Consider the following 10,059-nt stretch of genomic DNA (forward strand, 5'->3'; position numbering starts at 1 on the left):
CTCTCTCTCTCTCTCTCTCTCTACCAAGTGAAAACTGGTTTCCTAAGGTATGTCACCTGACCAGAAACTCTCCTATTGTTTATACATTTATTTCTGTCCCAAACGCTGACTCAGAAACTTCGTTTGAAAATAAAACAACTCCTGATTTTTGTATTTAACACTATTATTCAATAGAACATCTTGAGTTGTTCTATTATTACATTAAAAGATACTGATCTAATTAGTAGTTTTGTATATTTTTAAGCATCTTTCTCAAAAGAATGCAGTCCCACCTGGTGATGTCACTACCGAACACACACATTAAAAGACTGTAGAATGAATGTGCCTTAAGCCACACCCCTACAAATATCACCAGGTTATGATATTGCACCCCTCTCCAGCATGGACACATAGTGAGTAGTTTGTCTGCAAACATTTTGGAGATAATTGGTGAGGAAGTTTGTAAATTTTCATGTATTTCTAAGAAGTGTTACTACCGAACAGCTAATATATCAAGAAATATGTAAAGTGGGGTTTGGGGACTAAAATGTATGTTTACTGGAATTTACATCTGTCCAAAAGAAAGCTAGCCAGCCATACAGTACCTTGCAAAAGTATTCATCCCACTTGGCATTTTTCATATTTTGTTGCACTACAATGTGGTATCTGAGGAATGTATGACTTTGCTAATGGTTTCAAATGGTTTTAGAGGATGTTGACTCAGCTTAAAGGGAGCATCTGGGGAGTAGTTCTATAGGGGCACCCTAAAGCCGAGGAAGTCTGTTAGGTGGCCTCCTGGGATTGGTCTGTAGGGAAAACACCCATATTATGTTACATAGGACATAGGATATAAATACCATGGTTAAAACAAAGGAGGACAGAAACAACATATTACAGATTGGGTCGTTGTTCTCCAGATGTCTGCAGATATCTGTAAATTGACGCTGAAATACTTTGATATAATAAACCTTTATAATCAAAGGACAGTGTCAGCGGAATTCTTGTTCTCACAGCATCTCAGCATAGTTTTCTCGACACCACAACAACCTCTAATTTTAATTGATTTTTATTTATATTTCATGTAATGGACATACACAAAATAGTTCAAATTGGTGAAGTGAAATGAAAAAAATAAAAATTTTCAAAAAATTCTCTAAATAAATAACGGAAAAGTGGTGCGTGCATATGTATTCACCCCCTTTGCTATGATGTCCCTAAATAAGATATGGTGCAACCAATTACCTTCAGAAGTCACATAATTAGTTAAATAAAGTCCACCTGTGTGCAATCTAAGTGTCACATGATCTCAGTATACATACACCTGTTCTGAAAGGGCCCAGAGTCTGCAACACCACTATGCAAGGGGCACCACCAAGCAAGCGGCACCATGAAGACCAAGGAGCTCTCCAAACAGGTCAGGGACAAAGTTGTGGAGAAGTACAGATCGGGTTTGGGTTATAAAGAATAATATCAGAAACTTTGAACATCCCACGGAGCACCATTAAATCCATTATTACAAATGGAAGAATATGGCACCACAACAAACCTGCCAAGAGAGGGCCGCCCACCAAAACTCACAGACCAGGCAAGGAGGGCATTAATCAGAGAGGCAACACAGAGACCAAAGATAACCCTGAAGGAGCTGCAAAGCTCTACAGCGGAGATTGGAGTATCTGTCCATAAGACCAATTTAAGCCGTACACTCCACGGAGCTGGGCTTTACGGAAGAGTGGCCAGAAAAAAGCCATTGCTTAAAGACACATATAAGCAAACACGTTTGGTGTTCGCCAAAAGGCAGGTGGGATACTCCCCAAACATATGGAAGAAGGTACTCTGATCAGATGAGACTAAAATTGAGCTTTTTGGCCATCAAGGAAAACGCTATGTCTGGCGCAAACCCAACACCTCTCATCACCCCGAGAACACCAGAGGTGGTTCACCTTCCAGCAGGACAATGACCCTAAGCATACTGCTAAAGCAACACTTGAGTGGTTTAAGGGGAAACATTTAAATGTCTTGGAATGGTCTAGTCAATGCCCAGACCTCAATCCAATTGAGGATCTGTGGCATGACTTAAAGATAGCTGTACACCAGTGGAACCCATCCAACTTGAAGGAGCTGGAGCAGTTTTGCCTTGAAGAATGGGCAAAAATCCCAGTGGCTAGATGTGCCAAGCTTATAGAGACATACCCCAAGAGACTTGCAGCTGTAATTGCTGCAAAAGGTGGCTCTACAAAGTATTGACTTTGAGGGGGTGATTAGTTACACAAGCTCAAGTTTTCAGTTTTTTTTGTCTTATTTCTTGTTTGTTCCACACAAAAAAATTTTTTTTGCATCTTCAAAGTGGTAGGCATGTTGTGTAAATCAAATGATACAAACCCCCAACAATCCATTTGAATTCCAGGTTGTAAGGTAACAAAATAGGAAAAATGCAAAGAGGGGTGAATACTTTCGCAAGCCACTTTATGTTACTAAGAGATGTGACAATGTGGCCTACTTCAGAGTGGATGCTACAAATCAAACCACAGACAGCGGGAGGGAGAGGGAAAAGAGGTAGAGACAGAGAGGGGGAGAGGGAGAAGAGGTAGAATCAGAGAGGGGGAGATGAAGAAGAGGTAGAAACAGAGAGGGGGAGAGGGAGAGGGGCTTTGAGTGTGTGTCCATGCGTGCGTCCATATACGTGCGTGTTAAGAGGTTTCAAGTAGTGTTAGCAGCCCTGAGGAAAAACACATTAAAGCCTCCTCTTTAGATTCTGGCATGCACATCCCAGAGAGCCATCCCAGTAAGCAAAATTATATTTAAAATACATATTTTTCAGACGTTGAAGTTAGGTTCATTTTAGGTTCTGAATGTAAGTTGAAAAGACGTCGTTCAGATTGCAACATACAATTTTGTATTATTTATCCCATCTGTCACATGCACTTATTTTAACTTTTTACAAAAGCTTTAGAACTGGCAGCAGTGATGTTTGAAGTAGCCTACTGAATAAACCAACAGGCCACTTTAACTACTATAACATTCTCAGTAACAGTTACAGAGTTCATTATTTCTTGCTATGACTGTGATATGTTGTTGTTCATCTACCTTAGTTTAATGCACTGATTGTAAGTTGCTCTGGATACGAGCATCTGCTGAATGACCAAAATGTAAATGTTAAATCAAACACTTGTAATGCATGCCAGGTATTATTCTAACGGTATCTGCCCCCAAACAAGTACACATTTGGTCGATCCGGACCAGACAAAATCTGAACGAATCATTCAGTGCCTTCAGAAAATATTCACACCCCTTGAAATTTTCCACATTTTGTTGTCTTTTAGCCAGAATTTAAAATGTATTAAATTGAGATTGTTTTTGGCACTGGCCTAGACGCAAAACCCCATAATGTCAAAGTGGAATTTGAACTTCAAGAGAACTTAGAGATGGACAGAGTCCATTTCAGCAGACAAATCATCAAGAAGGAACTGGGATTTTCTGCCCCCTAGCATGACTATGTCTTCGCCCTGCCAGACATAGTCATGTTTAGAACGCTTCCAGCAGAGGAACGCTAACAACCCTCGCCTTCGCAATGTGCACATGATACTACTTTTAGGGGAAATGTTGTTGTCTGAAGAGAGAGCCTTGAATTGTACACAGCATCTCCTCTCATTCCATCTTGGTTCGTGCAGGTGACTGTGACCTCCTCCTCAGACCAATTGGCAGTAAACCCAGAACATTGCTCTGGGGACCAAAAGGAGTATCTCAGTTTCAAGGTCTCAGCTTTGAGAGAAGAAGGCACGTCAGTCAGATGCAGGAACCAACATTAATAATGAATAATGAATAACGTAATGGTTATATACATGCTTATACAGTGAGGGGAAAACAGTATTTGATCCCCTGCTGATTTTGTACGTTTGCCCACTGACAAAGAAATGATCAGTCTATAATTTTAATGGTAGGTTTATTTGAACAGTGAGAGACAGAATAACAACAAAAAAGTCCAGAAAAACGCATGTCAAAAATGTTATAAATTGATTTGCATTTTAATGAGGGAAATAAGTATTAAGCCCATTCAAGCTTAACATCCTTGTCATTTATCGCCCTCCAGGTTCCCTTGGAGAGTTCATCAATGAGCTTGACGCCTTGATAAGTTCCTTTCCTGAGGATGGCTCACCCCTCACAGTTCTGGGTGACTTTAACCTCCCTACGTCTACCTTTGACTAATTTTTTTCTCACTGCAACTCCCCTCCATGTCTCCGACCACTACTTTGTATCCTTTTCTCTCTCACTCTCCTCCAACACTACTCACTCTGCCCCTACTCAGATGGTAATGCGCCGTCGCAACCTTCGCTCTCTCTCTCCCGCTACTCTCTCCTCTTCCATCCTATCATCTCTTCCCTCTGCTCAATCCTTCTCCCTCCAATCTCCTGATTCTGCCTCCTCAACCCTCCTCTCCTCCCTTTCTGCATCCTTTGACTCTCTATGTCCCCTATCCTCCCGGCCGGCTCGGTCCTCCCCTCCTGCTCCGTGGCTTGATGACTCATTGCGAGCTCACAGAACAGGGCTCCGGGCAGCCGAGCGGAAATAGAGGAAAACTAGACTCCCTGCGGACCTGGCATCTTTTCACTCCCTCCTCTCTACATTTTCTTCATCTGTTTCTGCTGCTAAAGCCACTTTCTACCACTCTAAATTCCAAGCATCTGCCTCTAACCCTAGGAAGCTCTTTGCCACCTTCTCCTCCCTGATGAATCATCCTCCCCCCCCCCCCCCCTCCTCCCTCTCTGTGGATGACTTCGTCAACCATTTTGAAAAGAAGGTTGACGACATCCGATCCTCGTTTGTTAAGTCAAATGACACTGCTGGTCCTGCTCACACTGCCCTACCCTATGCTTTGACTTCTTTCTCCCCTCTCTCTCCAGATAAAATCTTGCGACTTGTGACGGCCGGCCGCCCAACAACCTGCCCGCTTTCTCCAGACCATCTCCGGTGACCTTCTCCCTTACCTCACCTCACTCATCAACTCATCCTTGACCGCTGGCTATGTCCCTTCCGTCTTCAAGAGAGCGAGAGTTGCACCCCTTCTCAAAAAACCAACACTCGATCCCTCTGATGTCAACAACTACAGACCAGTATCCCTTCTTTCTTTTCTCTCCAAAACTCTTGAGTGTGCTGTCTTTAGCCAACTCTCTTGCTATCTCTCTCAGAATGACCTTCTTGATCCAAACCAGTCAGGTTTCAAGACTGGTCATTCAAGTGAGACTGCTCTTCTCTGTGTCACGGAGGCACTGCTAAAGCTAACTCTCTCTCCTCTGCTCTTGTCCTTCTAGACCTGTCTACTGCCTTTGATACTGTGAACCATCAGATCCTCCTCTCCAGCCTCTCCGAGCTGGGCATCTCCGGCGCGGCTCACTCTTGGATTGCGTCCTACCTGACCGGTCGCTCCTACCAAGTGGCGTGGCGAGAATCTGTCCCACAGGGCTCAGTTCTAGGCCCTCTCCTATTCTCGCTATACACCAAGTCACATGGCTCTGTCATATCCTCACATGGCCTCTCCTATCATTGCTACGCAGACGACACACAACTAATCTTCTCCTTTCCCCCTTCTGATAACCAGGTGGCGAATCGCATCTCTGCATACATATCAGTGTGGATGACGGATCACCACCTCAAGCTGAACCTCGGCAAGATGGAGCTGCTCTTCCTCCCGGGGAAGGACTGCCCATTCCATGATCTCGCCATCACGGTTGACAACTCCGTTGTGTCCTCCTCCCAGAGTTCGAAGAGCCTTGGAGTGACCCTGGACAACACCCTGTCGTTCTCCGCTAACATCAAGGCGGTGACCCGATCCTGTAGGTTCATGCTCTACAACATTCGGAGAGTACGACCCTGCCTTACACAGGAAGCGGCACAGGTCCTAATCCAAGCACTTGTCATCTCCCGTCTGGATTACTGCAACTCGCTGTTGGCTGGGCTCCCTGCCTGTGCCATTAAACCCCTACAACTCATCCAGAATGCCGCAGCCCGTCTGGTGTTCAACCTTCCCAAGTTCTCTCACATCACCCCGCTCCTCCGCACACTCCACTGGCTTCCAGTTGAAGCTCGCATCTGCTACAAGACCATGGTGCTTGCCTACGGAGCTGTGAGGGGAACGGCACCTCCGTACCTTCAGGCTCTGATCAGTCCCTACACCCAAACGAGGGCATTGCGTTCATCCACCTCTGGCCTGCTGGCCCCCCTACCTCTGCGGAAGCACAGTTCCCGCTCAGCCCAGTCAAAACTGTTCGCTGCTCTGGCACCCCAATGGTGGAACAAGCTCCCTCACGACGCCAGGACAACGGAGTCACTCACCACCTTCCGGAGACACTTGAAACCCTACCTCTTTAAGGAATACCTGGGATAGGATAAAGTAATCCTTCTACCCCCCCTTACCCCACCCCACAAAAAAAAAAAAAAAAATATTGTAAAGTGTTATCCCACTGGCTATAAGGTGAATGCACCAATTTGTAAGTCGCTCTGGATAAGAGCGTCTGCTAAATGACGTAAATGTAAATGTAAAATAACCAATTCCTGTTGAAACCATGCCTGTGGTATTACAAGATAATTCACACATTGATTGGCTAAAAGATATACCTGAAGAACTGTGGGCTAAATCAAAGAATGACATTGGACACATGAAAGGAGCTGCGCCAATTGTGGTCGTTCCAAAAAGCACCCACAGACCTTAAAAAGCTCAGTACCCTCTTAGCAAAGTAGCCAAAAGGGGTATCATTTCCATTCATAGTGCGTTAGTTGAAAGAGGCGCTCTGGTTCCCGGCCCGAATTCGCCCTGTAACACACCAATTTTACCTGTTAGGAAACCATCTGGTGATTATCGTTTTGTGCAAGACCTTAGATTAGTAAACAATGCTGTACATGCTAGAGCACACATGGTGCCTAACACTGTTACCATTTTATCCCAGGTGCCTCCAGGTTTTTCAATAATTGATTTAGCTCATGCTTTCTTTCTTTTCTCTTCTCTTCTTTTGTTGCTCCTGGAGGGAGTATTTTGTTTCAGTATGTTCATGATTTGTTGGTTTGCTCACAATCAGAATCACAGTGCATTCAGAAAGTATTCAGACCCCTTCCCTTTTTCCATATTTTGTTACGTTAGTCTTAATCTAAAATGTAATACATTATTTATTTTCTCAATCTACACACAATACCCCATAAGGACAAAGCAAAAACAGGTTTTTAGACATTTTAGCAAGTTTATTTTTAAAAAATTACTTAAATATCACATTTACATAAGTATTCAGACCATTTACTCAGTACTTTGTTGAAGCACCTTTGGCAGCGATTACAGTCTCGAGTCTTCTTGGGTATGACACTACAAGCTTGGCACACCTGTATTTGGGGAGTTTCTCCCATTCTTCTCTGCTGTCAGGTTGTGTTACGGATACAGGTATCCTGTGTGTGTTTTTGTGTTTTTCCTCTCATTCTGCCCTAATCACAGGTGTCCTTTATGTTCCTGATTGGTGGTCGTTGGGGTGTCCCACCTGTCCGACATCCGTTTGGCTGCTGATTGCTGAGGTGGACCAATCAGTGGACATTCCTCTGTATTGCACCACCTGTTTCTGGTTTCCCTCTCACACCTCCCATTGTTTAAAAGCCAGTCAGTTGTGTTTGTTGGAAGAGACTATTTCCGTATGTGAGTATGGATACTGTAGTGTCCTGTGTTTTGTGTACTCACTCATTTGCTGGTTACTCTGTTTGGTAACTTTGCTGTATGTTTCTGGGAAAAGGGGGATTTAAGCAAGTTGCCCTTGGGCATACATTACCCGTAGGAAGAAAATTGTCTAAAAACACTAGTTAGACCTGAGCGGACCACCCACTGTAATTTTTGTATGATTATTAGTAGCTTAGCGGTTCTTGAGGCAGGCAAGATCCGTTTAGGTTTTTTTTGCATTATTGTTTCATTCCTTGGGTCCTGCTCAGCCCTTTTTGCCAACCCTTTACTGTGTGTTCAAAATAAACATTTTATGTTTGACGGTAGCTTATGGTTGTCGGTGTATTTTTTTGTTCTCACTGTTTCCCTGTCACGATTCTAATTTGCATGAATTATGTTATGGGTCTCTTGTCCATCCACCCTAGACGTTTAAAGCCACGCAATTAAAACTTTGCCTAAAACTTTTACCAAGCAGCACGTCTTTGTTGGGTGTGGCTGGTTACTGTTGACCGTGGTTGAAAGACTATGCAGAGCGAGTTCAACCGCTGCAGGATTGTATTTATGGGAGAAAGATGGAGGGTGAGTGAAGTTGTGGTTTGGACTGATGAGCCTGAGGTGGCATTGGTAAAATTGAAACGAACATTAAAGTGTACCCCTTGCTTGGGTTTGCCAGACCATACTAAACCCTTCCACCTCTTTGTTTTGGAGACGGGTGGGTTTATGTCAGCAGTATTGACACAGTATCATGGTGTGGGATATAGACCTGTTGGTTATTATTCTAAAAGACTGGCTACTGTGATCAGATCGGTAGCGGCTGCTACTGAGGCTGTTTTGGCATGTTCTGATATTGTGGCAATGTCTCCACCAACCTTACATGTGCCCCGTGCTGTGCACGCAATTATTACACAGGCAAGAACGGCTCATTTGACGCCTGAGAGAGTGCTAGACTATCAGAACATTCTGTTGACAATGTCCCATGTTACTCTGATACGATGTACAATTCTTAACCGTTCAACTCTTCTCCCTACAGCAGATGCCGGTGAAGACCATGACTGTAACTTAGCTATTGAAGTTGACTGTAGCCTTCGGTTGGACTTGTGAGACCCCCCGTTAGACAATCCGGACTTTTAGTTTTTTGTAGATTACACAGGCAGAACTATTTGGCTTGGCTTGACTTGAGCTTGTATTTTGGCAAAGGACAGCTCTGTTAACATTTACACTGATAGTAGATATGCGTTTGGTGTAGCGCATGATTTTGGAACATTGTGGAAGAACAGAGGGTTTTTGACCTTGTTTGGAAAACAGATTGCACACATAAATCTTGTTTAGTCTATTACATGCTGTGTCAGGGACGTACTTCCTCTGAAGATAACATTTCTCTGGGGAACGCTAAGGCTGACTGTGCAGCTAAATTAGCTGCTTCATCTTCTGTTTCCCCCCCTCCTACAGATGGCAGCAGTTCCTGCTTCCACTAACCCTTTCTCTGTTAATGACATTGTTGCTCTGCAGGCAAAGGCTGATGCATCAGAGAAGGACGCCTCGGGTGTATGGCTGGATGAGTGGAGCAGACCAGGCCATGCCCCGTTGTACTTTCCATTTCCTTGCCAAATTGTCACATGTTCAAAATCATGTGTCAAAAGGAGGGATGGTGGATCTTGTAAATAAATATTGCTGTACAGCAGGTTTTACTGTGTTTGCAGAATATTTCTCTGGTGGTGGGGTTGTACAATGTTTGATTTGCATGACTAACAATGTTGAACCAAACTCTGAAAATAAAATGGATTAAACTAATTGGTGAAACAAGCCTGACATCGGTAAAGGTGCTTCCATTGGCATTGATGAGTATGAGAGGCGGATCCCACACAGTCACTGGTCTCTCTCCACACAAGGCACTGATTGGCCGTCCCATGAGGATGACTAATACACCTTTTCCCCAGAACAGGTTGTCCCTGCAAGGAATGGAGGAAGACATGGTTGAGCATTGTGTCACCCTTAACAGTGTTCTTAAGACTCTTTACCCCCCGGGTGAAGGCGTCTTTGCCGAACCTGGCAGGTGGAGCTGAGTACTGTTTGAACCCAGGTGATTTCATGGTGGTCAAAGACTTCAGGAGAAAGAGTTGGAAGGACCCCCGTTGGAGAGGGCCGTACCAAGTTTTTCTGACCACCCCCACTGCGGAAACCTGACAGAGGGTGAGATGAGTCCGAGCCAAAGGGACCAACGCAGGCCCGGAGTAGTGGCCCAGAAGTAGATGGTCATCGGAGAAGGAGAGCCCTGCTGGGCCCTCATAACCAAGAGGACTGATGGAATGGCCACTACCAAGTTTTCTGATGAGTATGACTGTCTAAAGGGTTTGGGAAATAAAGCCTCAGACAAAGATTGGCATATTTGCTATGCT

This window comes from Coregonus lavaretus (assembly GCF_964263955.1).
Source record: "Coregonus lavaretus genome assembly, chromosome: 24".
In the NCBI taxonomy this organism is placed as follows: Eukaryota; Metazoa; Chordata; class Actinopteri; order Salmoniformes; family Salmonidae; genus Coregonus; species Coregonus lavaretus.